Source organism: Lynx rufus, unplaced genomic scaffold (genome assembly GCF_022079265.1).
Source record: "Lynx rufus isolate CCGP_SWC_20201006 ecotype Redwood Valley unplaced genomic scaffold, mLynRuf1.p SCAF_32, whole genome shotgun sequence".
In the NCBI taxonomy this organism is placed as follows: Eukaryota; Metazoa; Chordata; class Mammalia; order Carnivora; family Felidae; genus Lynx; species Lynx rufus.
Window position 1 is genome coordinate 5,427,798 of NW_025814848.1, and position 20,097 is coordinate 5,447,894.

Below are 20,097 nucleotides of genomic sequence, written 5' to 3' on the forward strand. Positions count from 1 at the left end.
AGTTTTTAATTCATGCTTCAAGGCATCCCCTTTACTTCAAGCATACAGAAATTATATATAAAATATAACAAGAGGAAAAAAAACTGGCCTAGCCAGGCTCAAAACAAGACAATTTCTCCATGAGCAGAAATGAGACACAGAAGCTCAGGCTCTGCCTTGGGCCTCCTGGCTCGCGGCAGGACGAGAGCGCCCCCCACAGGCCCCGCATCTGAACGGCGGCTGCCCTGGGACCTGAGGTCACAGGAACCACTCCTTCCTTCCATCACAGGCAGGAGAGAGACGCTGCTCCCGGGACCTGCGCTGAGGCCCCAGCGAATCTGGAAAAAAGCAGTAGCAAAATCCAAGTCCGGGGAGAGAGAAGTGGAGAAAGAGAAAGCTGGACATTATTCTCCACTAAAAATAAATCTGTAAATTAAAACTGTAAAACGCATATTTACATTGAATGTGAAGAAGGTAGACCAAATAACAGGGCCCGAGAAATAATGTAAAATAATTATGTTTATAGTCCCCAGGAGACGAATGGACAACCAAACAAAAATAAGGAATTATTTTACAAATTGCAGTAAATGTGAAAGGACATACTGGGAATTTTAAAAATGGCAGAACAATGTCAGCTTGGACAAAAATCGCTTGAAGGAAGCCTGGTTCACAGAAACAGAAAATTCCACTGAGAGATAAACTGGTTTAAAAATGTGAAAGATCAGTTAAGATCCATGATTGACACTTTGAGAGTTTAAAAAATATATTGAATAGAATCCGAAACACAATAATAAAAGCAATTCTGGAGAAACGATGTTTGAAGAGGAAACAGATACCAAATTTCTCATCAGCAATGTGAGGTATCAGAAGGCAATAAAATAATATTTTCAGACTATTAATAACATGTCAGTCTAGACATTTATTCGAAGCTAAATCTCATTTAGGTGTGAGGGCAAGAGGAGATATTTTCAGATATACAAAGACCAAGAGATGTTATCATTTACTTTCAATACCTTAATGGAAAAAGATACCAGGAAAAAATATATTTTGGCGAGAGGAAAGAACCTACCGGAAACCAAGAGAAACACAGTGACACAGAAATTGACCCAGACCTCCAACAATCACAACAAGCTGTGGACAACAATGCTTCCCACGCTACATACGCCTGTTAAGGTCTTATTCTTGTCCAGAAAGAAACAGATACAGAACTAACTTCAGATTTTTTAAAATTAAATTTTATAGCTAAGTATAGAAGTTACAATATTAAGAGTAATAGTTAAAATAAAATAGAAGTATAATCTTTAGTTTGCAGCCAACACCGGTAAAAATGCTAAAAGTCAACCTTGCAGAGGTTGAATCAAAGAATCAAAGTATGAGGACAGTAACCAGCAAAATTCACTTGTAAAAGTAAGTCTAAATATATCAGGAGTCAAAAATGGTGAATGTGCTAGATTTTCCAGTTGAAAGACAGCAAACTATACACTGAATTATGAAATTCAGCTGGAAAGACTGAAAGTAAATAGTTGGGGAAAGGTGGACCATGTAAATGTTAAGTAAAGTAGGCTTAGCACTGTTAGTAACATAAGACAGAAGAAAATTAACTCCAAAACCATAAGTAGGAAAGAATATAAATGCAAAATAGCACAAACCAAATCCCGGGCGATCAACAAACACAAAGTTCCCATCACATGGTTTCGAGATGCCTAGAGCAAGAAGCATTAGGAGGAAAACGGACGAAAGCATGAATCGGGGGCAGACTTTCCCTCATCTCGATTATAAATGTACAGATCAAAGCAGAAATACAATAGTGAGGTCATAAACAACATGGACAAGTTTGACCCAACAGCTGTGATAGAACAGATATTAAGTAGAAGAATCCTATAACAACAAAGCTACAATTATGTATCTTTTTCAGACACACGGGAAATTTCATGAAAATTAGCCAGGAAGTAGGTCACTAGCCCCGGGGCCCAGATCGTAGGCAAAACAATCTTTGGAAATAATTGATTAGAAGTCACGTGTTTTTTGGGGGGAAAGGCCGAGTAAAAAGGAAACCATAATGGAAATTTCAAATAGTTAAATTAAAACCAAAGTGCTTCATGTCAAACCCGTGGGCTGAAACTAAGTGGGTACTCTGAGAGGAAGTTTTAGCTGTAAATGTAAATATGAAGAGAAAACAGAAGCCTGAAAATACATAGGTCACACAGTCAGGTCAACAAGCCAGAGAAGTGGGTGTGGCTCGAAGAAACAGGACGAGAGCAAGAACTAATGTGGGAGAGAAACTCCAGCGAGGACCAACGAGACACGGGCTGTGTCTGAAACCACTGACGACACCCGCCCTCTCCAGCCAAGTCCGCGGGGTGAAGGAGGGCACGCACAGGCTAGCAGCGCAGGCACAGAGAACGGACCGCCAGCCACAGCAAAGGGAGAGAAGGCTCCAGAAGCCCGTGTCCTGCGGTCCCTCACAGGACTCTCCCCCGGCAACCTGTTTTCCTGCAAACCACTGCTTACCGTGTCCTGCGTCACAAACCAAGTAACTTCTTTGCCTCCTGCCTTTGACTTGTTGTACAACAGTAGGTAATCAAACTAAAGACCAGTATTACTCAAATATCCTAAAGAGGGGTGCCTGTGTGGTTCAGAGGGCTAAGCGTCCGACTTCGGCTCAGGTCATGATGTCACAGCTCGTGGGTTCGGGCCCCGCGTCGGGCTCTGTGCTGACAGCTCAGAGCCTGGAGCCGGCTTTGGCTTCTGTGTCTCCCTCTCTTTCTGCCCCTGCCCTGCTTGTGCTCTGTCTCTATCTCTCATAAATAAATGTTAAATTAAAAAAAAAAATTTAATGTTTACTTTTGAGAGAGAGACAGAGCATGAGCAGGGGAGGGGCAGAAAGAGAGGGAGACACAGAAGCCAAAGCCGGCTCCAGGCTCTGAGCTGTCAGCACAGAGCCCGACGCGGGGCCCGAACCCACGAGCTGTGACATCATGACCTGAGCCGAAGTCGGACGCTTAGCCCTCTGAACCACACAGGCGTGCCGCATTAAAAAAATTTTTAATAAAAAAATAAACTCTCTCAAAGGTACCACACAGCTAACAATATTGCTGGTTGTAGTATGCTAAAATCCTACATTTTTCTGCACACAGAGAAGAGATACTATTACAGTGACATTTTTTCATATATTAGGCTGTTAACTCAAAGGCCATACGTTTAATATGGTTTTTTTTTTTAATTTTTTTTTCAACGTTTATTTATTTTTGGGACAGAGAGAGACAGAGCATGAACGGGGGAGGGGCAGAGAGAGAGGGAGACACAGAATCGGAAACAGGCTCCAGGCTCCGAGCCATCAGCCCAGAGCCTGACGCGGGGCTCGAACTCACGGACCGCGAGATCGTGACCTGGCCGAAGTCGGACGCTTAACCGACTGCGCCACCCAGGCGCCCCTTAATATGGTTTTTAAAATACTATATGTAGTATGTCATACAGGATGTGTGTATGTCTATGTATGTGAGCCCCGCAGTTTTTGAGAAATAATGAGCACATACAGCAATGCTGCTAAAGTAGGGAAAGATGGCTCAGTCTTTCCCCACTTGATACAGAAGAGGAAGTTCCCTCCTGAAACAAACACCCTCCAGCGATAGCGAGCTGCAGGGGAGAGGCTCTCACCTCCTGGGATCCCGCTACTTTCAACTGTTAGTTACACTTAGGTGCAAATAAACGTGCCAACCTTTCTTGTGTATTGTATAAATGGGGAAAGGAACCGTGGCGCCTCGTTTTCTTTTTCATTTTTAATCAGCTAATCCAAATACAGAAATGATCTGCTAAATTTTATTCTCACTACACGTCCCAAATCGCGCCCGGAGAGGACCGGCACTAGGTCAGTCCACGCGGCGAGGCATGTTGCCCCCAGGGACTTGCCGTATCGTACTTGGAATGTGAAACAGAAAACTGAGCTGTAGCTGAGTCGTGGCTCCATGCGGTATCTTGGGCAAGACATTTCACCTTCAGGGATCTCAGGCTCCCCTCTTGACGGATGGTGAAAACAGTGCCTTTCCCGGTGTGCCGTCACAGAGTTAACCGGGAGAGTGTGCAAAAGTGCCATCAAGTGTGAGTTCTCAGGAAATGTCGGTTGTAATAAAGTGAAGAATGACAGGGTTTAGTCACAGGGACTAAAATTCCAGCCTGGAGAGTAAGCCAAACTGATGACACGCACATAAATCATCAAACATGCGCTTCCCGGGATCCTTCTTTTCTTTTAATCTTTTTTCCATTTGATTTTTTTGAGAGAGAGAGAGAGAGAATGAGCAGGGGAGGGGGAGAGAGAGGGAGAGAGAGAATCCCAAGCAGGCTCCCCACTGTCAGTGCAGAGCCCAACGCGGGGCTCGAACCCCTGAACTGTGGGACCATGACCTGAGCTGAAATCAAGAGTCAGATGTTCAACGGACTGCGCCACCCAGGCGCCCTATTCCCTGGATCTTTCTATCTGCTGTAACACAGGTGTTCCCTCCACGGAGACACCTCTCTGAGCAGAAAGGGGTGCCTGGTGGTGCAGTGACCGCTCGCGGGGCTCCCCGATTCAGGCCAGGCAGTTTGCCCAGCGCAAACCCGGAGAGCCGGCAGCTAGGGGACTCCGGGCATCTGGCGGCCTGTTGACCGGAGACCAGTTTCCCTCTGGGCACCGAAGCTCGGGTATCCGTGCACCCTGAAACAGGCACAGGGGCGTTTATTAAAACGCTCCAGTGACACGGCACTGTGTGCCTGTAAGTATTCACGCTGTGCATCACGTGGAGGCAGAAGTTGCACAGACATTAAATTAGACGCTCGCTCGCTCTAAAAATCATGACCGTGGTAAGAACTACAAACTATGTAATGGTATAAACAGCGAAACGAAAAGTGACAGAAAAACATTGCAAGTTGAATACAATTCTGACAATGCTCCGATCTTCAGCGTTTTTGGAAGAAACTTGACAGACAAGCCCACAGAATAGCCGGATAGCTGAAACACCGCGGGACGGAGAAACGCCGTGGGCAGAAGGCCCCACGCACACGGTACCCAGGACGCCGTGGTGGGGCGCACAGCCGGCACACGGCCCGCAGAGACAGTACAGACCCTGAAACGGAGGCACACGAATGCGCCCGGCGGTCCGTTCCGTGCAGCAAGGGCAGCCCCAGCAGACAATGGTGAAGGACAGACGTCGCTCATCCCTGGCTGGCGGGAACACCAAGTGACGCGTCCTGGGAAACGGGCTGGCAGCTCCTCGTGGGCACGCACGTAGCCCGCGGTGCCCAGCAGCCGCCACGGGGGCACCGTTCCCGGAGAAATGGGAATCCGTGTGCCCTGGAGCCCGACGGCACCTGTGACAGCTCCAGGCTGGGGCCCGCCCACGTCCTGCCAGGGGTAACACAGCGAACCTTCAGAGGACCGTCCCACGGGAAGCGGGCCGATCGTGAAAGGTCACAGAGTAACATTCTTGACAATATGGTAGGAAGAAGAGATTGCCGGCTTCCAGGAGTAAGGGAACGGGTGGGGGGATGGGTGTGGATACAAAATGGACTCAGGAGGGATCCTCGCGGTGACGGAATGTTCTGGATCTTGACCGTGCTGTGGATACACGTGTGATAATACTGCATATGCCTAAGTGCTACACACACACACGTGCAAGTCACATGGGAACATGGGTTGCAGAGTAACTTACACTCGAATCCCACTAAGCCTCCTGGTGAGGGGCAGTGTGCCCCCTCCTCCATGCAGCCCTCAGAGACACCATGACGACACCCCCTGCATGGTCTGCCCAGCGTGTCCCTTCACCGTGACACCTGGAGCCAAGTTTCAGTACGCACCAGGGGCCGGGGAAGGGAGCCAGTCCGCGTCGGCACAAGGCAGGGAGCCCGTAGGGCGCAGCGTGGGGGTCCAGGAAGGAGTGGGAGAAGGCGCCCAGGACAGAGTCAGCCACACATGGTCCCAGCTGCTTCCCGGGTGCCCGATGGTGGCCTGTGCTGAATGGGGTGGATATGCCAGAAACGTCTTGGAATGATGTCCAGGAAGAAATCCAAAGACGGCTGTTGGATCGTGGACTCATGTGTAACACACACCACACCCAGGCCATGACACTCCCCACCTATGACAGCCCGTTCCCGCAGGAACAGGAAACTGCAATGAGACAAGGACACGTCTGAGAAAGCCGTGAGCACTGAGCTTTTGGGGCCGGGGCGCCCGAGGAAGACGCTAGCCCAGCCAGGCCCCCTGCTCCCCTGGCGATGCTGGAGCCCGGCTCACAAGGCTGAAGGGATTCCAAGCACCAATTTCTCCCCACTCTCCATTTCAGTCGTGTCTTCCCTCTGAAGGCAGATGGCACACATCACAGTCATCTGAGGGTTCCAGGGAGACGGTAATCAGGACACATGTAAGACTCGTCTGCCGTTAATAATACTCTGCTTCACGTAACAAGTACTGAGCAACCATTAGTTCTAATCCGTTTGCTAACAGAACTCGAAGCAATCCAAACAAATCAAGCGTCCTGGTGGAGCCTACCCTGGTGAAGAACTCTCCCGAGTGTCTGGGTTTATAATCTACATCCTGCCTCTCCCGCGACACTATCTGGAAGTCCAAAGAAAGCAACACATTGTGCCAAGTTGAAGAACAAGTCCGGCTGAATGACGAGGGAAATGCACTGATTCCAAGAATGGAAGAAAGCAGGAGAATCCGGTAAATTTACAGAAGCACAGTAATGGGGCAGAACTACAGCCGTCACAGATAGAGCAGGCAGGATACAGTTGTCACGCGTCAGCTGCACGGCTACCGTCACCACCTTCGAAACCGGTGCTTCTGCACCAAACCCCCACCGCCTGGGTTAACAGGTTTCGCGGGACGAAGGTGAATAGCACAGAGCAGGTGTTGTGTCATGTGCAACGCAAGCCGGGCCACGCAGACCACACCACACGCGGGCGGCCCCCGCACCATTTCCGTATCGTTCATCAGGTCTGATCAGCAGTCCACCCGCGACTTTGCTAAACTGAAAGTGTGTGTCTTTATTACTTACTTAGGCACATGGACTTTAAAATATCTTCCTGTCTTAACCCTGAATTCAGCGCATCTCCGTACAGATCAGAGCGATTTCAGACGACACCGCAGATGTCCTGACGACAGACAAGAACAACTGACTGAACACTACTTTAAACAATTTAGGGTTTGTAAAAACTTAAAATTGTTTGAGTTCTGAAACACTATGCTTTCTGCTTTAGATTTGATTTTCCAAATCGTACTTTGGGTCTCTGACCTTTTTTCCACAGCAGACTCGGTTAGGATTAAGACGAGCACAAAAGCAGACACGTGACTTCGCAAAGCAGCATTTTTTCCCCCTCCTGTCCTTCTGTGACCGGAGTTGTTACGAGATAGAAGGGGAGGAGCAAGGAGGCTGAAGGTGTGTAGGTGCGTTTGGGGGACAGCAGGGCAGCTCCGGGCGTGGACGGGGTCGTCGTGCAAGCTGCCGGGGGTGGGGGCGTGTGCTCCACCCTAACCCCGCCCAGCCTCCCCCAACTGTACCCTCCCCTCTGTGGCGAGCAAACCCCATCCACCTTCCCTGTGACTCTCCTCCACGAGTCAGCACAGACCGGCTCACTGCCTGCTTCTCTACGTCCAGTGAGCCAAGAAGGGCTTCTACGTGTCTAAACGGTTGAAAACCTGTTCAGGAAGAGTTTGTGACACATGAACACGGTATGAAGTTCAAGTTCCCACGTCCACGAACAAAGGCACACTGGCACAGTCACACCCACCTGCTAAGTGTGGTCACCGGCTGCTGGCCGTGACGGGGACCAGATGTGGCCTCTGGTAGCTTCATGCCGGTGCTCAGGGCACCGCAGTCACAAGAGGGCAGCGTCACAAGTGCCCACGCACTGCGGCGCCGTGACATTTGTTTCCAGAGCATACATCGCATCGAAGCGGGAGAAAAGTGGCCTCTGATAGGTGCTCTGCGGTGCACGGTGTGTGGATTACACCGACACACGGCCGAGCCTGAAGGACGCCACAACCACGCACACACCAGACGGGGCCTCCGTCGCGACTCACAGACGGCTTGGTCGGAAGAGCAAGAACTTTAAAACAGAATGTCTGAACACGGCATGATTTCTTTTAAAAACAACAGCCAGGCTGCAAAGTGATTTTATAAGTGATTTATAAGTGATTTCATTTGTTAGCCAAATAAGGAAAGCCACTGACAAACTGTGACCTGGTTGAATCACAGTTCACTGCAGCAGCCAGAGAAACGGACTCGCAGGTGGCTCGTCTGAGACGGGTAGGTGGCCCTGGCAGCTTTCGCACTGGGAGACGCGTTCGGGATTGAGGGCAATGACAGCAACCTCCACTGTTCGTTAGACACAAGGCAAGTTATCGCGAGAGCGTTTCCTTGAGCGTTCATGCGTCAATAAACGTCACTGAGAACATTGCTCAGTGCTGCTGATTTAAGACGTCGGGAGTCTGGGAGCGCCTGGGGGGCTCAGCCAGCGGAGCCTCCGACTCTTGATTTCAGCTCAGGTCACGATCCCAGGGTCGTGGGATCGAGCCCCACGCTGGGCTCCGTGCTGAGTGTGGAACCTGCTTAAGATTCTCCCTCCCTCTCTCTCTGTCCCTCCCCCACTCACTCGCTCTTTCAAAAAAGAAAAAGAAAGAAGTCAGTACAGTGGTCTAAAGGGACTGAAGACACAGTCTCTGTGACCAGCCTGAGCAGAACTGCACCCAGAGATATTTGAAAAGCTGAGAAAACATGGATTTGGCCTAACCTGAAGTGGAATCTTCTAAGACGTGGTGTAACTGGCGGTGTGAAAGTAAGTACAGGCGGAGGAGGAGAAGGCTGAGGCGTGCCATTTACAGCTCTTGCGAAGCTGTGACGTGTTTAAAGCTTAGGGTTACCTACGGGCACCTGGGTGGCTCCGTTGGTTAAGCGTCTGACTTTGGCTCAGGTCATGATCTCGAAGTTCGTGGGTTTGAACCCTGTGTCGGGCTCTGTGCTGACAGCTGGGAGCCTGGAGCTGCTTCCGATTCTGTGTCTCCCTCTCTCTCTGCCCCTCCCCTGCTCATGTTCTCTCTCTCCTCTCTCTCTCTCAAAAACAAATAAACATTAAAAAAAAAATTTCGTAAGCTCAGGGTCACCTACTGTGCTCTCAGCAGGCACCAGGAGGCGGAAGAGGTCTGTGAGGCTTTGTCTGAAGCTGACCGTGCGGTCACGGTGAAGTTTTACCACAACTGCGCAGGTCAAGGTGGACACTCGAGTTTTCCAGGTGAGAACTGCCTTCCACCATTTGCACTAAACCCGGAACGATCGTAGACTCAGCTTGACACTCTGCGCCAGTGAATCCAACCTAAAACTACAAGGCCAAACAACACTCACGCAGAACTTACCCTGCAGTCAAGTAACCTCTGACGACAACCAGTGCCTGAATGACAATTGTACACACGTGCCATGCTGTCCGAAGTCACCCAGGAGTGACAGCTGTGTTCCCACACACATCTGAGCAGAAATAACCCTGGGCTCGAACTGCCAGGAGACCTCAGGGCGAGGGCGGGACTCACTGGCTTCATCTGAGGGGCTCCCACCCCACCCGCGGTTGGAAGTGACTAGTCTGCACTGTAGTGAGAGCTTTCTTTTTCCTTAACTATACTGTCCAGGTTATTTTAACGCATGAAGGGCAGAAAGTCAAAAAGTCAAACATTTCAAAACCTACCCATAATTTGATACCACAGTGACCAAAAAATTAAATTAAAATTTGAAATCAAGTCTACAAAGTGAAGTATAATCATGGAGCCCAAAAGTAACATCACATTATGTTCTTCCATTTAGCGACTTTATTCTAGAGGGAGCTAAAATTAATAAAGCAAGGAAACGTTTAATAACAGCCAGTAAGAGACCATCGTGCAATCACACTGGCTTTCTAGACTACACGCAAGTTACGTTTTAATGATGTTATCTGAAGTTTCTTTCAAGGCTGCCAACATGAGCGTTTCAACACTGGAATAAAACCATTTGTCTAATTTTGCTTCTTTAGATATTAGAGATAATGGCTTCAGCCACCTTAATAGAAGGTCATGTTAAATGTTTCAAGAAAGAATATGAAAAAATAGTGCCTGTCTGGTAGGCCCGATACAGTCTCTTCCTTTTAAGGCAAAATCTATAAAGAGACAGAAAAGAGATGATGTAAAAACCAAGAAACAGTGATGCCAAAGTGTGGGTGAAATCACTACTGACTCTACAAGAAATGGAGGTAGATTAAGAAAATATACTTCATAAAATAAAAACATGAAAAATTACAGGACACCTGGGTGACTCAGCCGGTTAAGTGACCAACTCTTGGTTTCGGCTCAGGTCATGATCTTGCGGTTCATAGGTTCAAGCCCTGCGCTGGGCTGTGCGCTGACAGCATGGAGCCTGCTTGGGATTCTCTGTCTCCCTCTCTCTCTGCCCTTCCCCCACTCTGCTCTCTTCTCTCTCAAAATAAATAAACATTTTTAAAAATGACAAAAAGATGTAACAATTATTTATTAGTGCTTACAAGCTATCCCAAAGCTTAGTTGTTTAAAATAATAACCATTTTCTTATATTTCACCATGTGTGGGTCAGTTACTGGCAGGTCCGGTTGGGTAACTTTTCTGCTCTGTGTTGTACTCATGACTGTCACCTACTGGGCTTACCTGGGACTGCTCCAGGAGTCCCTGCATGACCTCTCCACCATGGTGGCCTCAACACAGTAGGGCTTCTTATGGGGTGGCTCCGGGTCCAAGACTGAGCAATCTAGGACACCAAGTAGAAGCTGCATGGGCTTCTATGACTTGTCCTTGGAAGTCATACGGTAGCCTTTCTGTCATACTCAACCGACAAAACAGTCGTAAGAATGCCCAGATTCAAGAGGGGAGGACACACACTCGCCTCACAATAAAAGCAGCATCAAAGAATCTGTAGCCATATTTTAAGATTTTACATTCAGAACCCCAGTGCTTGTCCCCTGACTCAGAATTTATCCACTTTGATATATTTGCATACATTCAGAGACAACAACTTCCAAAGCACAACCGGGCCTAAGTAGGATAATCTAGGACTAGAATACTTTAAGCAGTATATTACTTATAAACAAGGTTCTGAAGAATAATCTCTAACAGCAAATATGCTAGATATTGTAGTCGACTAGTCGTTCACCCTTGGAACTACTTACTACATCTCGAGGGCCTGCTATTTGCCAAGTCCTAGGCCAGGAGATACAGACACGGCAACAAAGAAGCTGCACATGATCTTCGTCCTCCCCTCTCAGAATTGAAGTGGCAGAGAGTGCAAGGCAGGAAAAAGTAAGCTTATAGAGTGAAGCCCTTATCAGACACTGCATTTCACAGTGGCTCCTGTTACCCCAGAGCTCCCTGACATATATTAAATGGAAAAGTGAATGTCAGTCGACAATCTCCACAGTTTGTCGAAAATTCAAGGTCTCGATAAGACTCACTTTATTTCAGGATGAATAAAAACAGAAAATAATAAAACCAACATCTTGATAATAAAAACCTAACAAGACTTTTGTAAGGGAAAAAAGGGATAAAACCAAATGATCATCTCAATAGATGCAGAAAAAGCATTTGACAAACTACAACATCCACTCATGATAAAAACCCTCAACAAAGGTTTAGAGGGAAACTCAACATAATAAAGGTCATATATAAAAACCCACTGCTAACAATACACTCAAAGGTGAAAGACTGAGAGCTTTTCCTCTAAGATAAGGAACAAGACAAGGATGCCTGTTCTCCCCACTTTTATCCAACAGAGCACTGGAAGTCCCAGCCTCAGCAATCAGACAAGAAAAAGAAAGAAAATGCAGGGGCGCCTGGGTGGCCCAGTTGGTTAAGTGTCCAATTCTTGATTTCAGCTTAGGTCATGACCTCCTGGTTAATGAATTCGAGCCCCATAGCAGGCTCTGCACTGTCAATGTCAGTGCAGAGCCTGCTTGGGATTCTCTCTCTCTCCCTCTCTGATCGACCCTTCTCCCACTTGCTCTCTCTCTCAAAATAAATAAATAAACTTTTTTAAAAAAAGGAAGAGAAATAAAATGCATTCAAATTGGTAAGGAAGAAATAAAACTAGAACTATTTGCAGATGACATGGTACTGTATGTAGAAAACTACAAAGATTCCACCAGAAAACTACTAGAACTGATAAATGAATTCAGTAAAGTCACAGGATGCAAAATCAATATACATAAATCTGTTGTATTTGTACATACTGACGATGAAGTAGCAGAAAGAGAAATTAAGAAAATGATCTTATTGATGATTGCATCATAAATAATCAAAAACTCAGAAATGAACTTAACCAAGGAGGTGAAAGACTTATACTCCAAAAACAATAAAACATTGATGAAAGAAACTGAAGAATATGTAAGCAAATGAAAAGATACACCATGCTCATGAGTTGGAAGAATTAATAATGTTAAAATGTCCATATGGCACAAATCAGTCTACAGATTCAATGCAATCCCCATCAAAATACCAACAGCATTTTTACAGAACTAGAAAAAACAATCCTGAAATTTGTATGGAACCACAAGGGACCTCAAATAGCCAAAGCAATCCCGCAAAAGAAAAAAATCTGGAGGTATCACAATCCCAGATTTCGAGATATGGTACAAGGCTAGAGTAATCAAAACAGTATGATACTGGCACAAAAAGAGACACATAAATCAATGGACCATAATAAAAAAATTCAGAAATAAACCCACAATTTATGGTCATTTAATCTTCGACAAAGGAGGAAAGACTATGCAATGGGAAAAAGACTGTCTTCAACAAATGGTATCGGGAAAACTGAACAGCTATGTGCAAAAGAATGGAACTGGATAACTTTCTTACACCACACACAAAAATAAACTCAAAATGGATTAAAGACCTAAATGTGGGACCAGAAACCATAAAACTCCTAGAAGAAAACACAGGCAGTAATTTATTTGACATCGTCTGTAGCAACATTTTTCTAGATAAGTGCCCCGAGGCAAAGGAAACAAAAGCAAAAATAATCTATTGGGATTACACCAAAACAAAAAGCTTTTGCACAGTGAAGAAAACCATCAACAAAACAAAAAGATAACCCATGGAGGAGAAGACATTTGTAAATGATATATCTGATAGGGGGTTAGTATCCAAAATATATAAAGAACTTATACAACTCAACATTAAAAAAATAATAACAATAATCCAATTTAAAAATGGGCAAAGGACCTGAATAGACATTTCCCCAAAGAAGACATACAGACAGCCAACAGACACATGAAAAGATGTTCAACATCACCAGGCATCGGGGAAATACAAATCAAAACCACAATGAGACACCACCTCACACCTGTTAGAACGGCTGATAGAAAAACACAAGAAGTAACAGGTGTTGGTGAGGACGTGGAGAAAAAGCAACCCTCATAAACCGTTGGTGGAAATGTAAATTGGTACGGCCACTGTGGAAAACAATATGGAGGTTGTTCAACAAATTAAAAATAGAATGACCATATGATCCAGTAATTTCACTACCAAAGAAAATGAAAACACTAGTTCAAAAAAATATATGCACTTCTACGTTTGTCGCAACATTTACAATAGCCAACATGCCAAGATATGGAAACAGCCTAAGTGTCCATTGACTGGTGAATGGATAAAGAAGATGTGGTGTACGTACACAATGAATATTACTCAGCCATGAAAAAAGTCAGATCCTGCCATTTGCAACAATATGGAAGGAGCTGGAGACTATTACGCTAAGGGAAATAAGTCAGTCAGAGAAAGACAAAGACTATATGATTCCACTCACATGTGGAATTTAAGAAACAAAACAAGCAAAAAAACAAAGAAAAGAGACAAAAAAGCAGACTCTTAAACACAGAGGACAAACTGGTGTTTGTGGGTGGGGGAGGGATGTGTGAAATAGGTGACAGGGATTAAGGGCACACTTGTGAAAGGCACTGAGAAATGTAGAGAACTGTTGGATCACTGTATTGTAGACCTGAAACTAACACAGTATCTTAAAATTTTAAAAACTTAGAATAAAAAATAAGATGAATAAAGTTTGAGGATCAAATGTAAAAAACAATACATAGATAAATGTTAATTTTAACTAAAAAAAATTTTCCTCTAGCTCGTCCATACTTTGTAAGTGAAATTATTTTGCAAGAATGTAAAAAAAATATATAATGATTAAAGATAATATATATACACACACATAAGCCCACTCAATCACGAAGATAAATTTTTTACATGCAAAATAAATCCCTCCATATATTAAAAGGGTAATATATTAAGACCAATTTGGATTTATCCTAAAAATAAAGTTGGTTTAACGTTTTTAAAAACATCATTCTAACCTACCAAATTAACAGGGGAAAAAATATCATTTCGATAGCTGCAGAGATAGTGTTAAGCTTAAAAAACTAGAAGAAATAAAGGCAATTTCTTTATGTGACAAAGAGTAATTATAAAAAGTGACGATACTAAAAAGAATCTACAACAAACATAAAAACCTAATGGTGAGATATTGAAAACATTCCCCATGAGATTGGGAACGAGATCCCACCACCTCCATTTAACACGGTGCTGGAAGATTTAGCCACCACAGGAAAGAAGAAAAGAAAGACAAAAAGTGAAAGGATTTTAAAGTAAGGAAAAAGCCATCATCATTTACAAATTATATGTATGAGAAATAAAATTCTCATTAGTCATAGGTTATATGATTATGTAGAAGAGCCTATACTAAAATATTTTCCTAACAACAGAGTTTAGCAAGATTGCTGAATGTGGAATATTAAAAATTCTATTTCTATATATGAACAAAAACACTGAAACTTTTTTAAAAGGCACCATTTTAAATAGCATCTGAAATTTCAGGTACTAAAAGAAAGTTAACGAAAGGTGTCACAAGACATCCTACACAGAAAATCGTAAAGCGCCAAGACAAAACCGAAATAAACAGAAAAGAACGCCGGTTCACAGACCAGAAGAATCAAGATTGTGGAGACATCGTCCCACCGATCTATGGATTCCATTTCATTCCAGTCCAATCCCCGTAAGGTATCTTTCACGGAAACAATATTATTTAGAATTCCTGTGAAAAGCAACAGGTCCCAGCAGCCCCGCTGCCCGCCAGAGGGGCCGAGAGGTACAGGCGCTGCGGGCGGGGAGGGCAGGTGGTCTCCCTGGATGCGCCGGGAGGACTCAGCCAGATGAGAAAAACAACTGTGACCTCGGCACCTCCTTCACCCCCTTCACCAGATAACTTCCCACTGAAAGCCCCATGTGAAAGGCACCACAATAAGGGTTCTGCAGGTAATCAAGGAGACAGTCCCCATGCTTTGCAAGACAAACGACTTTTTTTTTAATGTTTATTTACTTTTGAGAGAGAGAGAGAGAGAGAGGGACAGAGCACGAGCTGAGGAGGGGCAGAGAGAGAGAGGGAGACACAGACTCCGAAGGAGGCCCCAGGCTCTGAGCTGTCAGCACAGAGCCCGACACGGGGCTCGAACTCAGGAACCATAAGATCATGACCTGAGCCGAAGTCAGACACTCAACCGGCTGAGCCACCCAGGCGCCCCAAGACAAACCACTTCTTAAACAGGACCCGAAGACACAGGCATAAAATGAATTAATCAACTGGACGGTGCCCATCCGTCCTTATATACATACATCTTCTCAATTCACGCCAAAACTAGAGTAGTGAGCCAAGTCAACATTTGGGGAGGACGCGGTCAACGCATAAAACTAACAGAATTTGTAAAAACTTCTTACAAATCAACAACATAAAGATAAACAGACAAAATAAAATGGGTGGCACACAACAGACACTTCATACGTGATCACACACCCTACCTTTTCCTCAGCTGCCCGCTGACGTGCTCGGTCCTTCCGAGGATGCCAAGGCCGCGCCGGAGCAGGCCCTTCCTGCACCCGGCGGCACCCACGCGACCCTCGTCCACCCTCAGCCTCCCTCTCAGAGCTCGCCTGGTCGACCTGGCCCTCGCCCTGCGCCAGGATTAAAAACAATGCCCCCCTTAGAGCAGCGGGTATAAACGTCCAGTCTTTCCGGCCGGGCTTGCTTGCAAAGACCCTGACCGCCGTCAGCGTAGGAGCCTCACCCACGGTGTAGGAGCCGCTGGACAGGGGCCCCCAGCAGCTGGTGCTGCCCCAGAGGGAGGCCCTAGCCCTCCACCACGGCTGCCCCAGCGGAGGAAAACGAGGTGAAAGCAAAGAAAGAAACAGAGGAGTCCGACGATGTTATTTGTAAATGAACTAAGCCTCTTCTGTGACCTGTTCAACAAAAAAGCTGATCTTCAAAAAAAGTAAATAAATAAGAGATCATACCCTAATAAAAAATACACATCTTCAAAAGCACTCAACCATAATTAACCAGAAAATGTTCATTTAAGCCACAAGCAATCCCACTGCATGCACATCATAAAGAGTGAAATTAAAACGCCAAGTGTTGGTATAAGCAGCTCCTGAAACTCGTTCGTGGATGACGGGTCTTTAACTTGGTACAGCCTTTCTGGAACCCTGGCTTTATTTGCTACGGTTGACCACACCCACACCTATGACCCATCGTTCCTGTCGTAGCTATATAAACGACTGAAGTGTGTTGACATGTGAGAATGTGCACAGATAGCATTAATCATAAAGATCAAAACAAGGGAAAATACACTGTGTGCCATGTATAAAAAGTTCAACAGGGAGGAATACGTTATAGGGATGTAGGTTTTCAAAGTTAAAATAAAACCAAGGAGATGATGATCATAAGGGCTAGAATACAAGTAGCTTTGGGGGAAACGGAGACAAACGATGTTAGTACAAGATTCAATGACAAATCACGGAGTTGTATGCACTCGTTTGATATACATGTCCTTCCTGTGTTTTATCTCACAATAACAAAGAAAATGCAGAAAGAATAATGATAAGGATACATAAATCTCTTAGCGAAACACGATTCTTCTTGTAAATGATGAAGAAAAGTTCAAGCCAACAGCAAGAAGCATGCTTAATGTTTACATCCTATAATCATTGCTAGTAAACTCATACATACCCGTATCTACAGTTACTGAAATTTCTCCATTGCTAGAAATTTTATTGTTATATACTTTTAAAAACTACATCCAAAACAGGCCAGAATTAAACAGGGATGCTTGCCGTGACCACACGGATAGAGCAAAGTTTGGAAATGCTATCTGATGAAATTCTGGAACAAAAGAAAATTAGAAGCATAAATTTGAAAATTAGGTGTCAAAATTATCCCTATTTGTATGACTGTTTACTTAAGAAAAAACTTAAGGATGTCATGTGAATAAAAGTGTTCAAGGAAAGAATTATTTGCAAATGAACAGCTTTCTTTCATACAGGCAACACATTCTTAGGACAACAACAGAAAAAAGATGTTAGTATTGTAAGTACAAACAAGCATAACGTATTTATTATATACTTACCTATTATAAATTTTTTAGAAAAATGGAAGTAAAATAAGGAGGCAAAAACTTAAAATTGCGAAGGAACTCTGTATTCTTGAAATAGCTCATAAAGAAACACATAACAGCAATAAGCAGAAAAGCATATCATGGTCCTGGGTGAAATATTCAAATTATAAAGATCTCAATTCACTGAAAATTGATCCCAAAATTGAATATAATCCTACTCAAAATCTAAGTATAAATAAGTAACTCTAATATTCAGCTGGAGAAGGAAACTGTAAGAATAGCTAAAGGCAAAACAGCAGAAAAAATAAGAAACTCCACTTTGTGTGCTTCCAGGAAAGCAGTGAGACACTGGCATGACTCTCAGGATTAGCTTTTCTTCACACATCTGAGAGCTGGTCAAAGGTTCGCAGCAACCGTTAGAGCATTTACTCAACACAAGAGCTCCGGACACTGGTCCATTCCCGGCAGGAATCCCAAGGCTCTAGGTGCTGCCACACTCCTGTCCACTCCGGCCCCCTGGCTCAGCAGCACCCATGAAAATAACTACCTGTACTGCCTACACGGGCTGGAGCAGAATGGATCTCATTCACAAGAATTTTGATCGTTTACTTTGACTTATCTGATGATGTCTCCCGAAGGCTCGTCCTGTCTTATGCAACTCAGACCCAGTCAGGGCTAAAGCATTTGTCTACACCAGTCACAGGCTAATGCTTTAGTCTGCTGCTGGCTGGGCGACAGATAACATTTGGGGAAACAACAGTCAAAGCAGAAACCTCGGAAGGGAAGGCAGCCATAAGAGCGTGAAAAGTTCCGCTGCGTTCCTGGAGATCTAAAAGTCCACATGCATGCTTAGGGCCATCCACATGCTCAGGAAAGACCTGAGAAGGCACTAAGTTCTCGCTTCTGGATGACCCTGAGGCTCTAGGAATAAGTGATGAGAAAGTGTCGTATACTGCTTGGCTGAGTGTTCAACACACACACACACACACACACACACACACACACACACACACAACTCCTATTCAAAGACAGGGAAATTACTTGGTCTTTAGCATATAAGAAATCAAAATCTCTGTCTTCTCGTTGGTTCACAGCTAAGTTGACTGGATATAGACTTAAATGGCCACAAATGACAAGTAATACATACAGAATGTACAGAATTAGTTCAGAAAAGTCAGTAAAAAAACGTGAATGAAAACAACTATAAGCAGTAATTACAAAGCACTCTGGGAATGGGAGAGAATCTGATTTCTACAGAGGGATTGCTTTATAATGTTCAAATAATAAAGTTTTCAACAACAACAAAAAAGTATAAGGCATGCAAGCAAACAGGAAACTATGGCCCAGACATTGGATTTTCCAGACAGACTCTGATCAGCTACTTTAAATACGTTCAAGAGGCAAAAAGGAAACCATGCCTAAAGAACTAACAGAAAGTTTGAGAATGATGTCTCACCAAATTTAAAGTATCAACAGAGTTAAGGGCATCTGGGTGGCTCAGTTAAGTGTCCAACTTCAGCTCAAGTCAGGATCTCACTGCTCATGAGTTTGAGCCTCGTGTCGGGCTCTGTGCTGACAGCTCAGAGCCTGGGGACCTGCCTCCAGATTCTGTGTCTCCCTCTCTCTCTACCCCTACCCTGCTCACGCTCTCCCTCTCTCTCTCTGTTTGTCTCTCTTTCCTCTCTCAAAAATAAATAAACATTAAAAAATGTTTTTAAATATATCAACAGAGTTAGGAATTGGAAAGAGGAACCAAATAGAAATTCCAAAATTGGAAAGCACAATAACTGAAATGAAAAATTCAGTAAAGGGGCTCACCAGCAGACTCAGATGAACAGAAGGAAGAACCAGAGAACTTTAACACAGGTCAGCTGAGCATCCAATCTGAAGACTAGAAGGAAACAGAATGAAGAAAAAGGAGCAGAGCTTGTGGGACACCATCTAATGTACCAAAACACACAAATGTACAACACAACACAATGATGGTCCCAGAAAGAAAGCATGAAGAGAAAGGAGTAGTAAGAACATTTGAAGAAATAATGCCTGAATATTTTCCAAATTTGATGAGAACCATTAATCGACACATCCAGGAACTCAACAGACTCCAAATAAAATAAACTCACAGAATACCTGGATACATTATAAAGAACATTTTCAAAGACAAAAAAGACAGTCTTGAGAGCTGCAAGACAGAAGCAATTCATCATGTACACCTGATCATAAATAAGATTAACATTTGATTTCTCACTGGAAATCATGGAGTCCAAAAGGCAGCAGGGTGCCATATGCAAAAAAGTGCTGAAAGAAACAAAAAAAATCTTTCAGTCAATCATCATCTATCCTTTGAAAATACAGGAGAAATTAAGCTATCCCCAGATAAACATTAGGAGAGTGTGTCGCTAGCACACCTTCCCTACAAACCAATGCTGGAGGGAGCCCTTCAGGCTGAATGGACAGACACCAGGTAACAACAAGCCCACAGGGACACCAGCAAGAGTAACTAAATAGGTAAATATGAAGGACAGACTGAATGGTGAAAGACTGACAACTTTCCCCCTAAGATCTGGAACACGACAAGGACATCTGCTTTCAGACCTTCCATACAACATTGTACTGGAGGTTCCAGCCAGAGCAATGAGACAATTAAAGCAAATAAAAGCC